Raw genomic sequence first — 19,550 nt, forward strand, 5'->3', positions numbered from 1 at the left:
TGGAGTTCACTCAAACTCACGTCCATCGAGTCAGTGATGCCATCCAGCCATCTCATCCTCTGTCGTCCCCCTTTCCTCCTGCCCCCAATCCCTTCCAGCATCAGAAGCTTTTCCAATGAGTCAACTCTTTGCATGAGGTGGCCAAAGTACTGGAGTTTCAGCTTTAGCATCATTCCTTCCAAAGAACACCCAGGGCTGATCTCCTTTAGAATGGACTGGTTGGATCTCCCTGCAGTCCAACGGACTCTCAGGAGTCTTCTCCAAGACCACAGTTCAAAAGCATCAATTCTTCGGCGCTCAGCTTTCTTCACATCTAATCACACAAGGACCACAGCCTTGTCTAACTGTACAGCATCAGAGGAGTTAATAGAAATGTAAGGTAAAAGAAGTAATTGAGCAATTTTTTTGAATTGAAAGAAGTTACCCTAAGTCCCCCTTTTTGAATTGTCATAGAATCTGAGATGACATCATAGTTTGAATTTCTCCTTTATAATCTGAATCAATTACTCCAGGGTGAACAGTAATTCCTTTAGAAGTCAAACTAGATTAGCCAAGTAAAAGACCAAAGGTTTGTAGGGGCAGGGGACCAAAAAGTCCGGTAGGTATTTTAGGAGGGACTGTTCACGGGTAAAGGAGAAAATCATTTAGGGCTGGTATATCGACCGCAGCACTGCCGGATGTTGAGGGTTTGAGGGAGAAGATGGAATTTGTCCCAGGTTTTTGTTGAAGGGAGCCTGGGGGAGTCCCCTGTTTGGAATTTCTCGGAATAGGTTTTTCTTTAATATCAAATTTAGATTTACAATCTTTGGCCCAATGCATTTTCCTGCTGCAGCGAGGGCAGATTTTTGAAGGTTTTTTATTAGCCTTCTTAGGGCAGTGTTTTTTTAAATGGTTCTTACCTCCACATGTAAAACATCTTTTATTTCCCCTTTTAAAGTAAGCAGCCATTGTTTCAGCTAGCATTTGCATTTCTTGAGTTTTTGATCCTAGATTGTGACAAGCCTTCAAATAATCAATAATAGTCCCAGTCTCACAAATTGGAGCTATAGCTTTTTGACATTTTTTATTTGTATTTTCATATGCAAGCAGTTTTTCTAGTTGTATATTGGTTTTTTTTTTTTTCAATCACACTATGGGAAATAGCAGTTTTTAGTCTAGCTAGAAAATCAGCATAGGTTTCATTGCTGCTAAGTTGCTTCAGTCGTGTCCGACTCTGTGCGACCCCATAGACAGCAGCCCACCAGGCTCCCCCGTCCCTGGGATTCTCCAGGCAAGAACCCTGGAGTGGGTTTCCATTTCCTTCTCCAATAGGTTTCATTAGGTCCTTGTAATATCTTAGTGTAACTACCTTAGGTTCTGCTTGAGGAGTAATTTGATCTCAGGCTTCACGGGTAACTTCTTTTAATTGTTCATGCAATAAAGGAGGGCATTGTATTTGAGCTTCTACTGTCTCAAAGAACAGAGAAAGCTTCTGTCATAGATATCAAAAAGTGGGTAGAAAGAGTACTTGTCGCATTAGTTTAAGTGAGACCTTATATATTTTTTAATTAGTTGTTGAGAATAGGTAAAAAGAATACCTCAATGCTGTAAGAGTTCTATTAGGCCCTTTCTAAAGACATACATCCAGAGATAACTTTGGCACAAGATTAGCCAGGGAGAACAGGTTCTAGATAATCTCTGGGCAAGATATATTGTTGCTATGCAATCAGGGGTACAAGTCTTGAGATACAAGTTTTTAGGCAAGATTTGTTACAATTATAATCATTAACATAGAGCCTAAGAAAAGCATTTTTATGAGTAAGACTTTGTGTTGTGTAATCATTAGTTCTGGACCTAAAGAAAGGTCAGTTTTTCTGTAAGATACATTGTTGCACAGGGCTTAAGGAAAGCATGAGTAAGAGTGTTTGCTTCTTTTTTATAGGGCCCTGGACTCCTGTCTGCTTAAGCTTTGACTCTTTCATTTTCTCCTGTTTTTAGGAGAATATGGTTGTCAGGGAAAGGTGTGGAGAAATCATTTTATAACCTCTTCCTGCTGGGAAGGGGCATAGGCCTTAAACTGTTGAGGCAATATATTCCCCTTATCTTTATATAGAGGGTCTCTGATCTAGGGGCCCTGAGTAATAGCTAGAGGAGGCAGTGGAAACTGCAGGAGCATGAATAATCATTTGTAACTTAAATGTCTAAGCCATTTAGATATAATAGTTAATATTTAATAATATATTTAATAATATATTTATTTTAATAATTATTTATTTTATAATAAACAAATATGTATTTATTATATATTTATTATAATTATATAATAATTATATATTTATAGTTATATATTATTAAATATATAAATAATATATTTATTAAAATAAATAAATAATTTATTTATTTTATAATAAATAATATATTTATTTTAATAATAATTTATTAAATAACATTTAATAATATAATAGTTAATCATTAATAGTTACAGACATAAAAAGCAAACAGCAAGAATAAGATGACTACAATTATTACAGTCAAGATAGTTTTCCACCATTTGGAGATAAGCCGCTATTTGTTTGCATGAAACTGAAAGTCTTTGAACTTTAAATAAATGATGAAGTAAAGTAGAAAAATGATGGGGCTTTCCAGCCGTTTGACCGTTGTCTTAGTACTTACTGACCTCAATAGGTCCCAACCTCAACAGGTCCCGAGTCACTCCGTCCAAAATGTCATGTATACCAGGTTCCTTCCTGTTGGGGCACCACTTGTTGCGGTCCTCTAATGGACCGGAACCTGGTGGTCCGGAGTCAATGATAAGAAAGCAAAAGAAAGAGACTAGTATTCCTTGGGTTATGCAGAGAACCAATAAAGCCCTAGGACAGGGCTTGTACTGCTCACGGAGGCACAGGGCGTCCTTTCAAAGAGGTCTTGAAAACCCAGGCAGGAAAGTGAGCTTGGCAGGTTTCTACGCTCTAGAAAATTAGCCAGAGGGAAAGAGAGAGAAAGAGAAAGAAAGAACGACACGGGGACCCAAGTCTCTAGTGGAACAGCGGTATTTTATTAGCAGAAATGCAGGCTTATATATCTTTAGTAAAATGATTACTCAGCCATTACAAAGGATGAAATCCCATCAATTGAAACAAAATAGTCTAATACATACAAGGTCGCTGATGTTGAAAAGAGTCATTGAAGGGAGTTACTGAAAGGAATCCAAGCAGGTACCCTTTCCCATGATCTCAGTCCTGAGAACTGCATGCAGCTCTACTCGTTCCCGGAATAGGCACTGATAAGGAACAGAGAATCCTGGAGAAATGACACACAAAGAAAGAAAGTACAACATATTGGATTCCTTACAGTTGAACGTTCCCTGACGATTAGTAACATGAAAACATGTGACAATAATAACACAACACTGGTAAAGGGGGACAATCATGAAAATACTTAATGGCATAAACGGCTGATGAAAGCGTTATAGATTTATGTGTATTATTCTCAACAGAGATTCTGCTTTCCTCATCCTAGTATAGTTGAGTATTAAAATAAATGAACTAGAGCCATTCAGTCTTATCATGCTCAAGTAGTTTCTGTTTTGTTTCCTTGCACTTACCTAAAGGTCCCAGCTCCAAGTTATAGATCAAAACTCAGTCTTCTTGAAGGAACATCAAAAAGTTTCATCACAAACACTTGTCAGAATATATCAAGTGACCAAGTCAGGATATGCAGGACCATTGTAGTCCAGAGGCAGGAACTTCATGGAAGTGGACACCTCAACTGTAAGACCTTTCAATCAAGAGCATGCCTATGAAAAGGGCTACTGATTTTGGTAGCCACCACTATCTTTTGGTGGTGGTTTAGTCACTAGTCATGTTCGACTCTTGAGACCCCATGGACTGTAGCCTGCCAGGCTCCTCTGTCCACTGGATTCTCCAGGCATGAATACTAGAGTGGATTGCCATTTCCTTCTCCAGGGAAGCTTCCTGACCCAACAATCGAATCCAGGTCTCCTGCATTGCAGGCAGATTTTTTACCGACTGAGCTACCAGGGAAGCTTTTTAATTCTTTTAACTATTTTTAATTTTTCTCACTATTTTTCATTTTAATGGTCAGAAAACTTGACTTTTTATATAGAGATAGCTCATTTTTTTTTAGATTCAGCAGCTAGTTCAGGAAATGTAACTTACTGCTGGATTTCTCATTTGTCTATCCAAATATACTGATGAGGTCTCTTCTATTAGTGTATTCTACTAAACTTGCTACCAGCTGCCATTATGATTAGGCTCATTCATGGAAATTAATTTCTGGATCAGATTGGTGCACAATTAATAACTTTAATGTAAGAAAGTATATAATACAGGTTGATTATATTGAGGAAATAAGACTAGTTGGTTGTAATAGTTCCAACAAATTACATTGCTTTATTATTTAAGCATTACATTGCTTTAGATAATGTATCACATAGATACATTGGTGTGTTAAGTAGTCATTCCCCTTTCCTTGTTGAAAATCCATTGACAAGAGATGTATGGACTAATTTCTGGACCCTCACGTGTAGTCCATTGACCTATATGTCTGTCTTTATGGCAGCACACACGGTTTTGATCATTGTGGTTTTATAGGAAGTACTGAAATTGGAAACTGTAATTCCTCCAACATTATTTTTCTCTTTCCCTGATAGGATTTTGCTTTTGTTCAGTCGCTCAGTTGTGTCTGACTCTTTGTGACCCCATGGACTGCAGCATGCCAGGCTTCCCTGTCCTTCACCATCTCTCAGAGTTTGCTCAAACTAAAGTTTGAGTCAGTGATGCCATCCAACCATCTCTTCCAACAGCAAAATTTCTCAGGGTCTTATTATTTAAAAGAACAATATTCCTTAGCACTGTACTTGATGTTGATATAATTTCAAGGAACATGATTTCTAATATCATACCCTTGAGACTGATAAGAAGCACCATGTCTGTCCATTTTAACCACCCCCTTTTTTTTTTTGCCATATGTGGCTTGTGGGATCTTAGTTCCTCAATCAGGGATCAAACCCTGACCCCTGGCAGTGGAAGTGCAGAATCCTAATCACTGGACCATCAGGGAATTGCCTTAAAGTCTCCCTTTTGAACCTTTTTAATCTAACAGAAGAAAAGACCACAATATTCTGCTTTAGGCCCCCAGATCTTCACAGCTCTGTATATTCCTTCTGTCTGTCCAGGTGTCATCAGGTGTATTTATATGGAGATGATCCCATAACTGATCTTTTTGCTATCTCTGCAATGTCATTTGATGAATCAGTTTTCAAAATAGTGGTTGTACAGTAGCTTTTAAGACTCTGAGGTAAAAATGTCAAATGATACTATAAGGAGGGTTTGGAAAATACCTCTAAACTACAATTTAAGGTTTTTCCAAGATCAGGTCATGAGAATTGAGTTCAAACCTCAGCTCCTTCACTTACTGTATGATCCTCAGTAAGTGACTTAAGTTCCCTCATGTTACATTTTCTTAACTACAAAATGAGATACTTCTTACCTATTCTAAGAATGTGTATACTGGATATATTATGGTAAAGCTGGTGAGGCGACACTGCTGCTGTTGCTAAGTCACTTCAGTTGTGTCTGACTCTGTGCGACCCCACAGACGGCAGCCCACCAGGCTCCCCTGTCCCTGGGATTCTCCAGGCAAGAACACTGGAGTGGGTTGCCATTTCCTTCTCCAATGCATGAAAGTGAAAAGTGAAAGTGAAGTTGCTCGGTCGTGTTCGACTCCTAGCGACCCCATGGATTGCAGCCTACCAGGCTCCTCCATCCATGGGATTTTCCAGGCAGGAGTACTGGAGTAGGGTGCCATCGCCTTCTCTGAAGAAAACACAGTTAATGTAATTAACCAATGGATGCCAAATAGAAAGATACGGAATTTAAGAAAATGCAGAACAATTGATTCTGTGGCTTTTTGTCATCATTTTAAGGCAACATTGTAGTAATGATAATAGAAACCTTAGAGAGCAGGGCATGAGTTGCTAAGCAGCATAGAAAGCCTTTTATTATGGGGATAAGAAAGGAGGAACACAGGTAGAGGAATCCTTGTGGGCTGGCCATAACTAAGTTTCCCATTTATATAGCATTAGCCAAACACAGATCTGAACTTTTTGGAGTTTGTAGCAATATCTTGGTGGTATTGTGGAGTATATTAGAAATATGCCGAGTTCAAAGTGGTAGATATGAAAGTCATGTTGTTGGAGGATATGATCTGATAAGTTAGCAAAGTAAACATAAAGGTTAGTGGTATTGTATGTAAGGAGGGGTAGGAATAGTTGTAGTGTTGGAGACACAAGACAGAAAGTTGTGGTGGAAAGCTGGAGGAGAGTAGAAGGAGGAGGCACTGGGGAGTGGATGCTTCTCTTCCCAGGGGGGCCCTGGAGTTGACCGACCTAAGACAGCTGCCTCCATAATGTCCACTAAGCTTTAGAATGGCACAGACAGTATTAACCTCTATCAGATTTCTCTTTAAGCTTGAGAGTATAGGGGTCTATGTTTTGGCAAGGAATATACCAGGATCATGGGCTAAGCAGACAGAAGACTTGAGGAATATAATAGAATATAATAGAGTGGAGTGGGTCGCCAGTGCCTTCTCCAATAAGCTTCCTTAGGGCAGGCCTATTTCTTTGTTGCCTCCATCCCAGTTTCTAGCTTTGGGGCTGAGCACATGGTTAGCATACCATAAATACTTGTTCATTAGTCAGACCCTCTCTGATAACTTTATGGGTGATTTGGAGCATCTTGTTTTCCTCTCTGGGCTAACTTTTCTCTTGTTCACACCTCTATCTGATCTTTCCAAAGGATTGGGTGATGAGTAAAGATATATTTCCCTATTGGGACTTTTCCTGAGCATCTCTTGGTGGTTCCTTCACAGAATACTCTCAATCTACTTTAGAAAAAGAAAAGAAAGAAAGAAGGACTTCGCTGGTGGTCCAGTGGCTAAGACTCCATGCTCCCAATGCAGAGGGCCTGGACTTGATCCCTGGTCAGGGAACTAGACCCCACATGCTGCCACTGAAGTTGCATGGGAACTGAAGTTCCGATGCCACAACTTAAAAAGATCCTACATACTGCAACAAAGATTGAAGATTCCACATGCTGCAACTGAGACTTGGCACAGACAAGTAAATAAATGAATACATTTTAAAAAAGAAATTGCAAACTTGTGAAACAGAGCATTCTTGGGTTTATCACTTTTTGCAAATGTTTTTACCCTGTATGTGAAATTATTCATCTACTTCCCTCTTTTCGTAACACTTCCCTTGCAAGGGGAGCATCATATGTGTAAGGATATGGCTGTGAGGTGAGTGGTAGTGAGGAGGAGAGCAAGAAGATAGACAGCTTGCAGTGCTCACTTATTTGAGATATGGGGGACACGCACAAGTGTCCTGAACTCGTAAACATTCTGCACAGTAGTCTGATTCTTGAAATATGCTTGGGGAGGACACCTAGCTTCTAAGTCCCCAGGAGCTCAACAAACCTGGAAGGAAGCCCTGACTGTGGACTGTTAGACCTGGTGAGCTGGGAGGCTTTCCCATCCAACCTCCTCCCCTACTTCTTTTGGGTCCACCTATGTGTCTGCACAGTGAAATTGCCTCTCCTGAACATTTTAATAGTTGGCTCGCAGGACCAGATGAGGAAAATCACGAGTGTGTCTGCACACAACCCTTAGTCTTGCCTGGGAACCTGAGAGTTGTGAAGCTGATGTTCCTGAAGCTATTGAAAGCCCCAGGACTGGAGGAAGAAGTGGCAACTCAGTGGCAGCATCTGAAAAGGCCAATTGTTGCTGAGCTGGTTTCTCTCTGAGGATCCCAGAAATGGAAGAAAGGGGAGGACACAGAGGCTGACGGCTGGAGCTAGGAGGGGCCTCAGGTGAAGCTGGGGCCTGGCCAGCGACAGTTGCTGCCTGTTCTCTTCTTGAACGTCTTTTCAGATGGGCAACACACCTTCCCCTATTATCCACCACAGCTCTAGATGCCCTCTGTTCTTTGCTCAATATCTATCCCTGACTCATTAAAAAAATTAGGATAATTCTTTCTAATTTAGACACTGGGAAAGAAGTTTAAAAGAGAAAACCAAGGACATGGTAAGGATTACAGGGTGTGGTGGGAGAGGTGTAGGAGGAGAGAGGACATTTCATTGAGGGAGAGAGGTTTCTAGTGGTAGGGGTTGACTACAGACTCCTTGGGATGATCCTCCAAGTCCAACCTCATCTGCAGTGATTCCTGAGTTTATTTCATCAGAATGAGATAGAAGGGGAAGGCAATTCTTAGATGATTTCAGCCAAAATGCAAAACTATCCCTTGTCAAATCTGGATTCATTTCTTTGAGGAGTTCTTGTTTAATGAAATGAGGAATTTACAAGTTTGAGAGTGAGACAAAGTCCTATGAGATAAATCCATTTTCCCATTAACTTCCATGATAGACTTGATGTTGTCTATTAAGTACTTTGCCCATTTTTAAATTGAGTTGTTCATTTTATTGTTGTTAAGGTGTGAGAGTTATTTATTCTGGACACTATAGCCCTATCAGATATATAATTTGCAAATATTTCCTTCTATTCTATGGGACATCTTTTAACTTTCTTGATATGTCCGTCAAAGCCCCAATTTCCCTTTGTTCTGATGAAGTGCAACTTATCTATTTTTACTTTTGTTGCTGGACCATAAAGAAAGCTGAGCACTGAAGAACTGATGCTTTTCAACTGTGGTGTTGGAGAAGACTCTTGAGAGTCCCTTGGACTGCAAGGAAATCAAACCAGTCAATCCAAAAGGAAATCAACCTTGAATATTCATTGGAAGGACTGATGCTGAAGTTGAAGCTCCAATATTTTGGCCACCTGATGCAAAGCACTGACTCATTGGAAAAGGCATTGATGCTGGGAAAGATTGAAGGCGGGGGGAAAAGGGGACAACAGAGAATGAAATGGTTGGATGGCATCACTGACTTGATGGACATGAGTTTGAGCAAGCTCCAGGAGTTGGTGATAGACAGGGAAGCCTGGTGTGCTGCAAAGAGTTGGATGTGACTGAGTGACTGAACTGACTGACTTTTGTTGTTGGGCTTTTGTTGTCATATTTAAGAAACTCTTGCCTAATCTAAGGTTTTTATTTTTAATCTTGATCTTTGTTTGGCATTTTATGGTCTGGAACCTGTTTTCACATGTTAGTTACCTCACTTATAAAATGATGTGTAAGAGTTTAAGACACTTAAACCTTTGAGATCACATAAAAGATAAATAATCATATAAATAAATAGCAATGCTTGCTTGGCCCTAAAATTTATGCTATATAAATAAGGTGACTATGGAATTTTTTGTCTAACCAGAACATATTTAAGGATAAAGGTAGGTGATAATAATTATTATGAGTAACAGGGGTGAACTGGGACTGTTTTAGGCAGACTGGGACATGTTCTGCCTACATATAAGTCATGGAGACCCGAGTTCCAATGTTGAATCCACCATTAATTTGCTAAGCCCTTACCCATACAATGGGGGATGAAGTAGATAATTTCAAAGGTTTCCTTTCATCTCTACCATTCTAGAACTCCATGACAGGTACTGTCAAGTCAAGAACTATAGATGAGTATTGTGCTGTTACTGACCTAAGACTTTGTTTAATTCTCTGATGGTTGATATCCTTGATAGAGACTGTTAGGGTGGCCAGAAGCACATTAAGGCAGAAGCGAGTCTTGTTAAAACAATCTCTCTTTCCTATAGTCAGGAAAGGCAAGTGGGTGCTGTTCACTGGTTTTACCTACAAAACATTATCCCCAAAACACTTATTTCCTGTGTGTATCCTGTAAATGTTGGTGTGCTTCGAAGTTCTGTCTTTGGCCTCTGACCCTCTTTATGCTATGTGTTACCCTTGGATACTCCGTTATTGGAAATTCAATTACTGCCTGATTATTGATGAATTCTAAACCTCGTATCTCTCTCCTGAGCTCCAGATCTATATATCCAGTTTCCCACCAGATGGCCACACGTTCCAGACTGTAAAATGACCTACTCCTGGCATGCGCATGGCCAGGGCCAGAGGACACATGGAGGTCCCTATCCCCCTCCTCTTTCCTTCCTGCTCCCTTCTATGGTGAGGGTTTCTCAGGTTCACAGGTGTGTTCATCTCAGCCTGAATTTCCAGTCTTCAGCCTCACTTCTCCCAAGTAGTCCCATTTCTGGCTACTCCTTGGGCTTGGGGACATTGTATGATGGTGAGGTTCACCATCAGGAGGACAGGCCTGGGGAAGAGGCTTGTCTACAGGCTGAAAGTGGGCTTGGAGCCATTTGGGAGACAGTTAGGGAATTTTGCGAAGGCAAAATGAAGCAGGTCTGGAAGGAGGGGTGTGAGCTCTGAGCAGTCTGTCACTTGAACACCACAGAAAAGTCTTGGCTCAAGGAAAATCAGAGTGGAAGCTACCTCCAGAGTGAGTCAAGGGCAAGGCCACCAGTGTCCCAAATCTAAGGATTTCAGCTGCTCCCACAGTATCTTAAACGCAACATAAGCAGAACAGAATTTATCATTTTACTGCTTATCTATAAGATTGTCATCCTCTTCTGTTCAGTATCTGAGCAAACAGCACCATCAAACAATCTTCTGTCTTAGCCATAAACCTAGGCATTGATTCTATTTCTCCTAAACATCTTTATAAACTGTCTTCTCCTTATCAGCCTGACTTGCTAATGCCTTAGTGTGAATTATTGCCATTTCTCATCTGATATCACTCCCACCAGTTTTGTTTCTCTTAAGTCCATTCTCCATAACATAAGTCCTACCAGGGTATTTCTTTGCTTAAAATTCTGCATTTGTTTCCCATTGCCCTTGGCATAAATCCAAGCTCCTGATGGCATGGAAGGCTCTCTTGGATCTGGCTCCTGTCTAACTTTCTGGATCTATCATCATTTCCTCCCTTTACATTTATGCTCCTTCCAAGCTGAACTCCTTGTGTTTCCCTGGTGGGCTGTGCTAACGCACATTTCCTTGGCCTTCTATGTAACTCTCCCTTTACTGAAATGATCTTTCTCCAAGTTTCACCTAATTAATCCCTGTTCATCCTTTGTACATCAGCTTAGATGTCACATCTAGGAAACCCTGTGCTCCCCTGTCTGTGTCTGCTTCTCCCACTTCCTTGTTTTATGTGCTTTCTTGGTGCTCTGTGCTTTTGTATCATGCTCATCTGTAATTCTTTGTTTTTCCTTCTAGAATGTAAGCACCTTGAAAGCAGTGCTTTATTCCTATCCCAGTACCTAGCACAGTGCAGGACACTTAGTAGGCAGCTCCTCTACAAATGTTTACTGAACCAATCAAAGAACTATGGAATGAAAATTTTATTTATATTTTTAAATTTATTTTAATTTTACTTTTGGTTGTGCTGGGTCCTCATGGCTGTGTGTGGGCTTTCTCTGTTGTGGCAAGTAGGGGCTACTCTTTAGCGGCAGTGCGTGGGCTTCTCTTGCGTGGGCTTCTCTTGCTGTGGAGCATGAGGCTCTACAATGTGGGCTCAGTAGTTGTGGTGCATGGGCTTAGTCGTCCCACAGCGTGTAGAATCTTCCCAGACCTGGAGTCATTTAAGCCCTTATCTCCTGAATTGGCAGGCTGATTCTTAACCACTGGACCACCAGGAAAGTCTTTGTACTTAAAAAAAAATACTGTTTCTCTATGCTATTAATAAGCAATTTTATATGCTATCAATTGCTATAAGATAGAGGAGTTCTGAAATCAATTTCTAGCATTGTTTTTGCAGATGATAATCCTCAAATGGGTATAACCATAAAAAGTGCCTCTGTTGTAATCAGCCTGGATTCCTCCTCTTCCAAACTCTATGTAACTTTTTCTGGATGCCAAAATGTTGTCCTGGGATGGTAATGCCTACTGCCACTCTCAGGCTGCTAAGCACATTCGTGTACTATTTTTTTTTTAATATAGATTTTTCATTTCTTTTGAATAGGAGTGAGAGCACCAGGTGTACAGTTAAATATGTTTCAAATTAAGTTTTCAAAAATTATCATTAGTGACACATGGATCTTAATATATTTGATGAATTTCTATTGTTATTATTGATGTCCAAATTGTCCTACTTTTGACCAATGGGAGCCTCTTCAAGTTGGCATTGAGTTATTTTAACAAAAATGTAGTAGTCTTTGATAGCTTCTTTGCTATCTTGTACAACAGTATGTTTCAGGCACATCATGTGTATTTCTTGTCCCAATTAGCGTTCAGTTTTAACACACTGAGTCAGTCTGTATATATGGTGGTTGTAGCAAGGACAAGGAGTTTGGAAGGACTTTATAGCATGACTCCCTGGCTTCCCTAACTCTATAAGATGCTGATCTTTAATCTGAATTTTTTGTGCAATTAATGAACATCCCCAATTCTGCTGAGAAAAGATACCATTTGTGTAAAACTGTGTGAAACAATGATTCTCCATTCCAATTCTGAATGTATTTGCCATTCTCTGTAGATCAAAGGAGAAACTCAATAATTCTTAAAAGCTTTAAGAAACTTAAAAGTCTGGGTGATTGATCTTTCCATGAGGTCAAAGTTCCAAAACAATACAGCAGAATTCTCTAAGCAGAGCAATTCATTTAGTAGAATTAAGGCAGTTGTTGATCTTTTCCAAAGTTTAGTGGCTGATAAACTCAGATCTGACTAGAGACTCCCAGTTTGAACTCCAGGGAAAGTCTATACAGAGGATCTCTGGACAATCCTTTCATTCATTCAATACACACTTATTTCAGCACCTACTATTTGGCAGGCACTGTGCAAGGTGATTGGAGAAGGCAATGGCAACCCACTCCAGTACTCCTGCCTGGAAAATCCCATGGACGGAGGAGCCTGGTAGGCTGCAGTCCATGGGGTCGCTAAGAGTCGGACACGACTGAGCGACTTCACTTTCACTTTTCACTTTCATGCATTGGAGAAGGAAATGGCAACCCACTCCAGTGCTCTTGCCTGGAGAATCCCAGGGACAGCAGAGCTTGGTGGGCTGCCGTCTATGGGGTCCCACAGAGTCGGACACGACTGAAGCGACTTAGCAGCAGCAGTGCAAGGTGATGGGGATGCAAGAGTAGGCATAATATCCAACTGACCTCTGGGGTTACAGCAGTGTTTGCTACAGAAAACAAGATGAAAGTTTGATTCTCCTGTGCGTTTAAAAAATAATTTGGAGTGGATTATACTGAAGCGACGTAGCACACGTGCATAGAACCATAACCAAAGGGAGGCACAAGAAAATTAACAAACTTTTGGGTGTGTGTATGTGGAATATCAATCATGGTCAGCAAATCTCATTAATTTCACAGTAACTGTTAGCTATTATTTCCAGAGAGGTACAGCTCCTTTGTAAAATGATAATAATAATTAAAAAGAAAAGGTAGAGCAAAGACTCAACTCTGAGTCTGATACACCAGGGGTTCCCAAACTTTGGTTTGCTAAGAATTGACTGGAAGAAACCTTTAAAATAACAGATGCCATGGACTCTCCAGACCTACTAAAACAAAATCTTCAGTGTCGGAGGAAGGAAAGGGACAGTTCTTGAAAACAGAAAAAAATTTAAAGTTCTTCGACTTATTTTGCACAGCCAAATTTGGAACCCCTGCCCTCCTCTATGCTGCCTGCTCAAGCAGTGGTTCCTAAACCAGGTGTCAGGCTTCAAGACGACCTTGCCAACTATAAACTTCCTCATTACATTCAGTCTTGATCCTAAACGGCTGCTTTTTTCAAAATCAAGGCGACCGAGACTCTAAAATGCCACAGGAAGGAGAGTGGCACTTTCCCATGTACTGAGTACTAGGGATGGGAGTGGGGAAAGGTATTCAAGCACAGATTGACTGACACTAAGCCCAAAACGAGCTGAAGCTGATAAACTTTGAAGATCAACCACGAAGACCACGAAGGGAATATTTTTTTCCTTTAATCCGTCACGGGGGCCTACTAATTGCATCCCACAGCTGCAACTGATCGAGAATAGGGGCCATGAGAACAGAGGCAGTCTCCTAGCCAAAGTCTTCGGCTCTGGGTCGGCGATTAGCATAAGAGGAACTGGAAGGAAAGTCGGAGCTTTCCATCAGTACTACGAGAGGGAAGAGAACTCCCCAGCAACCGAGCCTGGGACGGAGGCAGGACTCCAACTCGAACCCAGACTCCACCCGATATAGGTAGCCGGGGCACAGGGAACCAGGCCCAGCAGGCGCGGTTCTGGAAGGCCACAAAGCTGGTCCCAGTAGTTAATGTTTCCAAATTCTCAAATTTCCCGGGCGTCCCGCCCCCGGGTTCTGAAGCGTCGCGCCGGAAGTGACCTCACGACGGTGGCGTGGAGACGCAAGGCGCTTCCGGCGGCGGCCGCGGCTGTGGGGGTGGGTGTGAAGAAGACCCTTAGTCTCAGGGTCTTGCGGTGCTTCGGGGCAGGCTTGGTGTGGTGAACCGAGGAGGCGTAGGCTCGGTGGCGTAGAGGTAGGCGCGACGGGGGGGCGGGTGGCTGGTGGGCGCTCGTGGCAGGGGTCTTCCGGGGTTGCCGGAGAGTTTGCTTTAGGCTTCGTGCTTCCAGGCCTTGCAGACTTCTAGAGCGGTGGGTTCGAGATGGGGGCTGCTTCGGGTGCGCGGGGACCCATTACTAGGACTTGCCTCCGGGGTATGGTTTGAGGTGGAGGTCGAGGGAACGGGACTCTCAGCAGTCGAGGAATTGTGGGAGGTGTGAGGCATTAGCGGCCTAGGCTCTTAGTTTAGCTTCGTTAATGGCTCCTGCAGCCCACCCCCTCATTGCTCCCTGCGTGTTTCCTTTTGCACAGTGGAGAACGGTGGCAGGGAAGAACGCGAGTACCACATCCATGACAGATAGCGGGGGTGGGGGAGGGGGGCGGGCGGAGATGAACTGGAGTCTGAGAGGAGAGGGTGGCTGAGAAATTAGTGATAACTGGCAGGGGGCAGCTTCTGCTATTCCTGGAGACTTACGTCCCCTTGATTCTTTACTGTTGTTAGTGTAAGTCTTAGTTTCTTATTATCAGTACTCTTTGTGTGATATTGGTTGAATTGATCAGTAATTGACTTGTTGAATGGTTCAAGTGTTTTGGTGTGGGGGAGGCATAGTCCTCACCTGCTTGGCCAGTTGGTTGTCAACAAACCTCCCAATTTCAGAGGTAGAAGGAGTCCAAACAGCCCTCTCCTGCCGTTACAGATGTGGATCTCGAGACCCAGATTGGTTTTTGTTCTCTTTCCTAGCCACAGACTGAACTGATTTCAGTTTGCGCTGTCAAATAAAGGTCGTAATCCCATCAAAACTTAAGTGACTGCCTCTGAGCAGGTCACTGTTTCAACTGGAAACCTCAGATAGATTCTAGTCTTTTATTTATGAATGGAAGATTAAGTGTACTGAGCACAGAATTCCTATTTTTTGGTTTCTCTGTATGAATTGGAAATGGTTACAAAAAACATAACTCTTTGAGTACTAAGAATCTTTTGTTGAAGCCTTCTTGAGGACTGTGGGACTAATAGAGTGTCTCTAACTTTTTTGACCTATGACCCACAGTTAATGTATTTTGCATGCTGACTCTTTGTGACCCCTGCATGCGTAGAGTGTGTACACAGGAAATAAAATTTTGCCTTCTGTGTATGTGGTACCCTCTGACATTTTCTATTTCATTGAAAAAAAAAAAGTTGATTGTAACTCACTAAACTGATTCTGACCTGTAATGGGTCTGACTGCTAAAGACCTGTAGTTTGAAAAACGTTGGACTAGAAAATGTTTAAGATTCTTGAGAGTCCAAGATTCGTAAGTAATGCAAGATGGAAGATACGGCATTTATCTGTTATCAACTACAACAGGACACGACGTCCATATTAGTATCCGAAAGGAGTACAATATCTGTAATGATAATGTGTCCGAATTTTGGCAAGGCATTTGAGTCTTTTCTGGTGACCTGGTGGGTGAGATGGGGTGGGAGATTTGCCCTATTGTGGTTAAATTAGGTGACGTCATGACTTTGGGCATCTGTGTGTAGGAATTTGTTTATGGATACAATTACAGCTGGGAATTTGGTGATCGATATTGAGGCTCTGTCACTTTTTTATATGCAGTATGTATTTGAAGCCTTATCTGAAGAGTGTTCTTATCAAATTTGTTGCCTAATGAAGTGAAGAGAGTATCATCTGGTTAATCTCAATATTTGCCCAGTGTAGTTTAATGAAATGGAAGGGTCATCTTAAATTTAAGTAATTTAAACATTTAATTGAAAATGGTTTAGTATGTAATTTCTGTTAGGTTGTAAATATTGACTTTTGAAAAATAAATACAAAGTTTTCTAAATCTAATAGTAATTTGACGCTTTAAAAGTATATAGATAACCTTTTTTATATATAAAAGCCCTCGAAGATATGGCTGTGTATAAATGGTGTATTACGTTACCTGATTTTCAGATGTTAAGCCAGTCTTGTGTTCCTAGAATGGATTCTGTTGAATCTTGGTGTATTCTACTTTCTGTATATTACTGAATTCAATTTGCTGATATTAAAAATTTTTGTGAGGAATATTCGTCTGAGGTTTCCTTTTCTTGTGATGTCTTTGGACTGGACTCAGTATCAAGAGTAAAATTACCCTCATAATATGAGTCGGAAAATGTTATTCTGCTGTTTTCTGAAAGAATTTATGTAGAATTGGTAATTATTTCTTTCTTTACGTTTGATAGAGTTTACCAGCAAAGTCCTCTGGGCCTGGGCTTTTCTTTGTGGGAAGGTTTTAAAACTACTTATTCAATTTCTTTACTTGGTGTAGGTCTGTCTGGATTTTTTTAAATTTTTTGAGTCAGTTTTGGTAATTTTATCCTTCTTGGAATTTGTCCATTTCTTATTTTTCTTCTTGAACTTGTATGCACCCCACAGAATTGTATCCTAAAACAGGAGTCAGCATACTTTTTCTGTAAAGGGCTTGCTGGTAGGCTTTGTGGGCCGTGCGGTCCCCGTTAGTACTACTCAGGTCTCTCATTGACGTGCAGAAACAGCCCCAGACTGTAAGCAGAGAGCTGTACGAGGTTCTGTTCCAGTACTGCTTTGGTAGTAGTGGGCCAGATTTGGTACATGGGTGTAGTTTTCTGACTCCAGTTTTAAAGTAATACATTTTATGGTTGAAAGTCTTTATTTGATACCTGGGCAGATCAGCTTTATGATAGAGTAGGGTGGAAGTTGATTCCCTTGCTTGCATGTCTTTGTGTACTCCTAAAGATGTGTGTATTCCACTTTGAAGATTGAGACTTCATTTCCAAGATGTTGTAGAGGTAATTTAGGCATTTTTGTAGTTTTGTTCAGGTGAGACGGAAGGTGACCCTCATGGTATAATTTTCTAGGGCCATGACTTGAATCCCCTATTTGGCCAGTATTCCTTCTGTGAAAAGGAGGTGTTTGTAGGACTTCCCTAGTGACCCAGTGGTTAAGACTCTGCTCTTCCACTGCAGGGGGCATGGGTTTGATCCCTGGTCAGGGAACAAAAATCCTGCAAACTACACCAAAAAAAAAAAGAGAGAGAGACATTTGAAATAAAATTTGGTATATGGTAAAAATTATATAGATTATCTCATTTAATCTTCACAATGGTTCTATGAGATCATTTAATTGGTATGCAGTTGACTCTTGAACAATTGGGGGCCAGGGCCTCCAACTGTCTGCAAAACTGAAAATCTGAGAATAACTTATAGTCGGCCCTCCTTATACATGGTTCTTCTGTATCTGCGGTTCTGCATCTCACATTCAGGCAACTGCCCATCATGTAGTACTGTTGTATTTGGTGAAGGAAATAGGTGTTTTGAGTGGACCTGTACCATTCAAGCCCATGTTGTTCGAGGGTCAACTCTACTTCCCATTTTATAATTGAGACAGTTGAGACTCAGATTAGGATAATTTGCTCATAATTCTGGCCTTTAATGTGTGACTTCAGAAGTCCATGGCTTTTTCACTATGCTGCCTTTTGTGGAAGATAGGGACTTAGTACTAGGATTATACTAGTAGATGTTTTCTTTCAAGATCTCTGTCATTTCCAAGCTTTTGATTCTATAGACACGTTTCTACATAGATATCTAGTTTTTCAGAAATCCATAACTAACCACTTATCCATAATTGTCGATTTAATTGTCCTTAGCAGATCAAAGGATTGGATCTGAATGCTGAAGAGTTCTGTCAGATGTGGATGAGATGAAAGTTTGTAGCTCTGTAATCAGCTGATTGCTTTTGAATCATTTCTGACAACTACTTTAATTGCATGATGAGTGGAAGACCATTTCGGTCTACCTGACTTTGTTATCTAAAGGCTTCTTACAAGAAAAGTGATTCGGTAGTGTCTCATAGTGCGACATTTGGTAGTCTGGAAATCCTAATAGCGTTTGAGCAGGATCAGCCTGTGTCTAGTGTGCTCAGTTGCTCAGTCGTGCCCAACTCATTGCGACCCATGGACTGTCGCCTGCCAGGCTCCTCTCTCCATGGAATTTTCCAGGCAAGAATACTGGACTGGGTTGCTGTTTCCTCCTCCAGGTGATCTTCCTAACCCAGGGATTGAACCTGTGTTTACTGCTTCGTAATATGCCCAGCATAAATGGGTACATTTGTCCACTACAAAGGCATATACAAAACTGTTTAATTCTCTATTCATAATGGCCCCCAAACTGGAAATAGTCCGTCTATCAGGAGCAGGATGGATAAATACCTTGAGGCATAGTTATGTAATGGAATACTATATAGCCACGAGAAAGAAAGAACTGCTGCTACATGCAACAAGGTGAGTCTCCCAGATGTAACATGGAGCAAAAGAAGCCAACGCTTTGAGAGAACTTTTATGATTCCATTTATATGAAGTTCAAAAACAGGTAAATGACTCTTTTGTGATAGATATCAGAATAATGGCTACCTTTGTGGGAGCACAGTGGAACCTTCTGGGGTGTCCAAAATACTGTGTCTTGATTTGGGTGTGTTCTCCCTTAGTGTGTTCATCTGATTAGAAATCCATATGTTGGCACTCCACTTGTTTTAGATTTACTGTTTTCAGTTAATAAAGAAATTTTCTTTAAAACTATTAAAAATCCTACTTATTAGTTATTATTGACATAATATAAACTTGTATGTGTAGTGAGTGTCTTAAACATATATGTTGAATGGAGAAATAGAAGTCTTCTCCCATCTGATTGATTTCTGGCATTTCTAAAATTCCAGTTACAGCTTTTCGTTTTGCATCAATCTAAAGTAAGCATCAGAGTAGGATTATGGTGGAGTATAAATGATAGGAAAGGAACCTCATAATTTTGTGGCTTTAAGTAGACAAAGGTCAATCAGGAACGGGAAAATAAGCATAAAATCATGGGTGTTTTGTGCCTTTTTCTGTCATCAGTGTCATGGAAATTGTGTTGCATTGGAAATTCATTTGATTTCTTAAATTCCTTGAGATAAATTGATAATTGTTGCAACTCAGTGAGGGGTATGTGGGGTTCATTATACTGGTCTGTCTACCTTTGTATATGTTTGAAATACTCTGTAGTAAAAAAAAAAAAAAAAATTATGGATGAGCCTGCTGATGCAGTGTTTC

The 19,550-nt window shown here is 40.9% G+C and overlaps 1 protein-coding gene across 2 annotated transcripts in view; it reads left to right on the plus strand.

Annotated features, from left to right (window-relative positions):
• Positions 1–14,311: 14,311 nt before the first annotated feature.
• EDC3 (enhancer of mRNA decapping 3) overlaps positions 14,312–19,550 on the plus strand; it is a 56,630-nt gene continuing 51,391 nt past the window's right edge. For both annotated transcript variants that reach the window (XM_070358619.1, XM_070358618.1), the window contains exon 1: positions 14,312–14,446. The gene's annotated coding sequence lies outside the window, so the exon portion shown is untranslated. The remainder of the gene's footprint in view (positions 14,447–19,550) is intronic.

The sequence above is a fragment of the Bos mutus genome, chromosome 21, assembly GCF_027580195.1.
Source record: "Bos mutus isolate GX-2022 chromosome 21, NWIPB_WYAK_1.1, whole genome shotgun sequence".
Lineage (NCBI taxonomy): Eukaryota > Metazoa > Chordata > Mammalia > Artiodactyla > Bovidae > Bos > Bos mutus.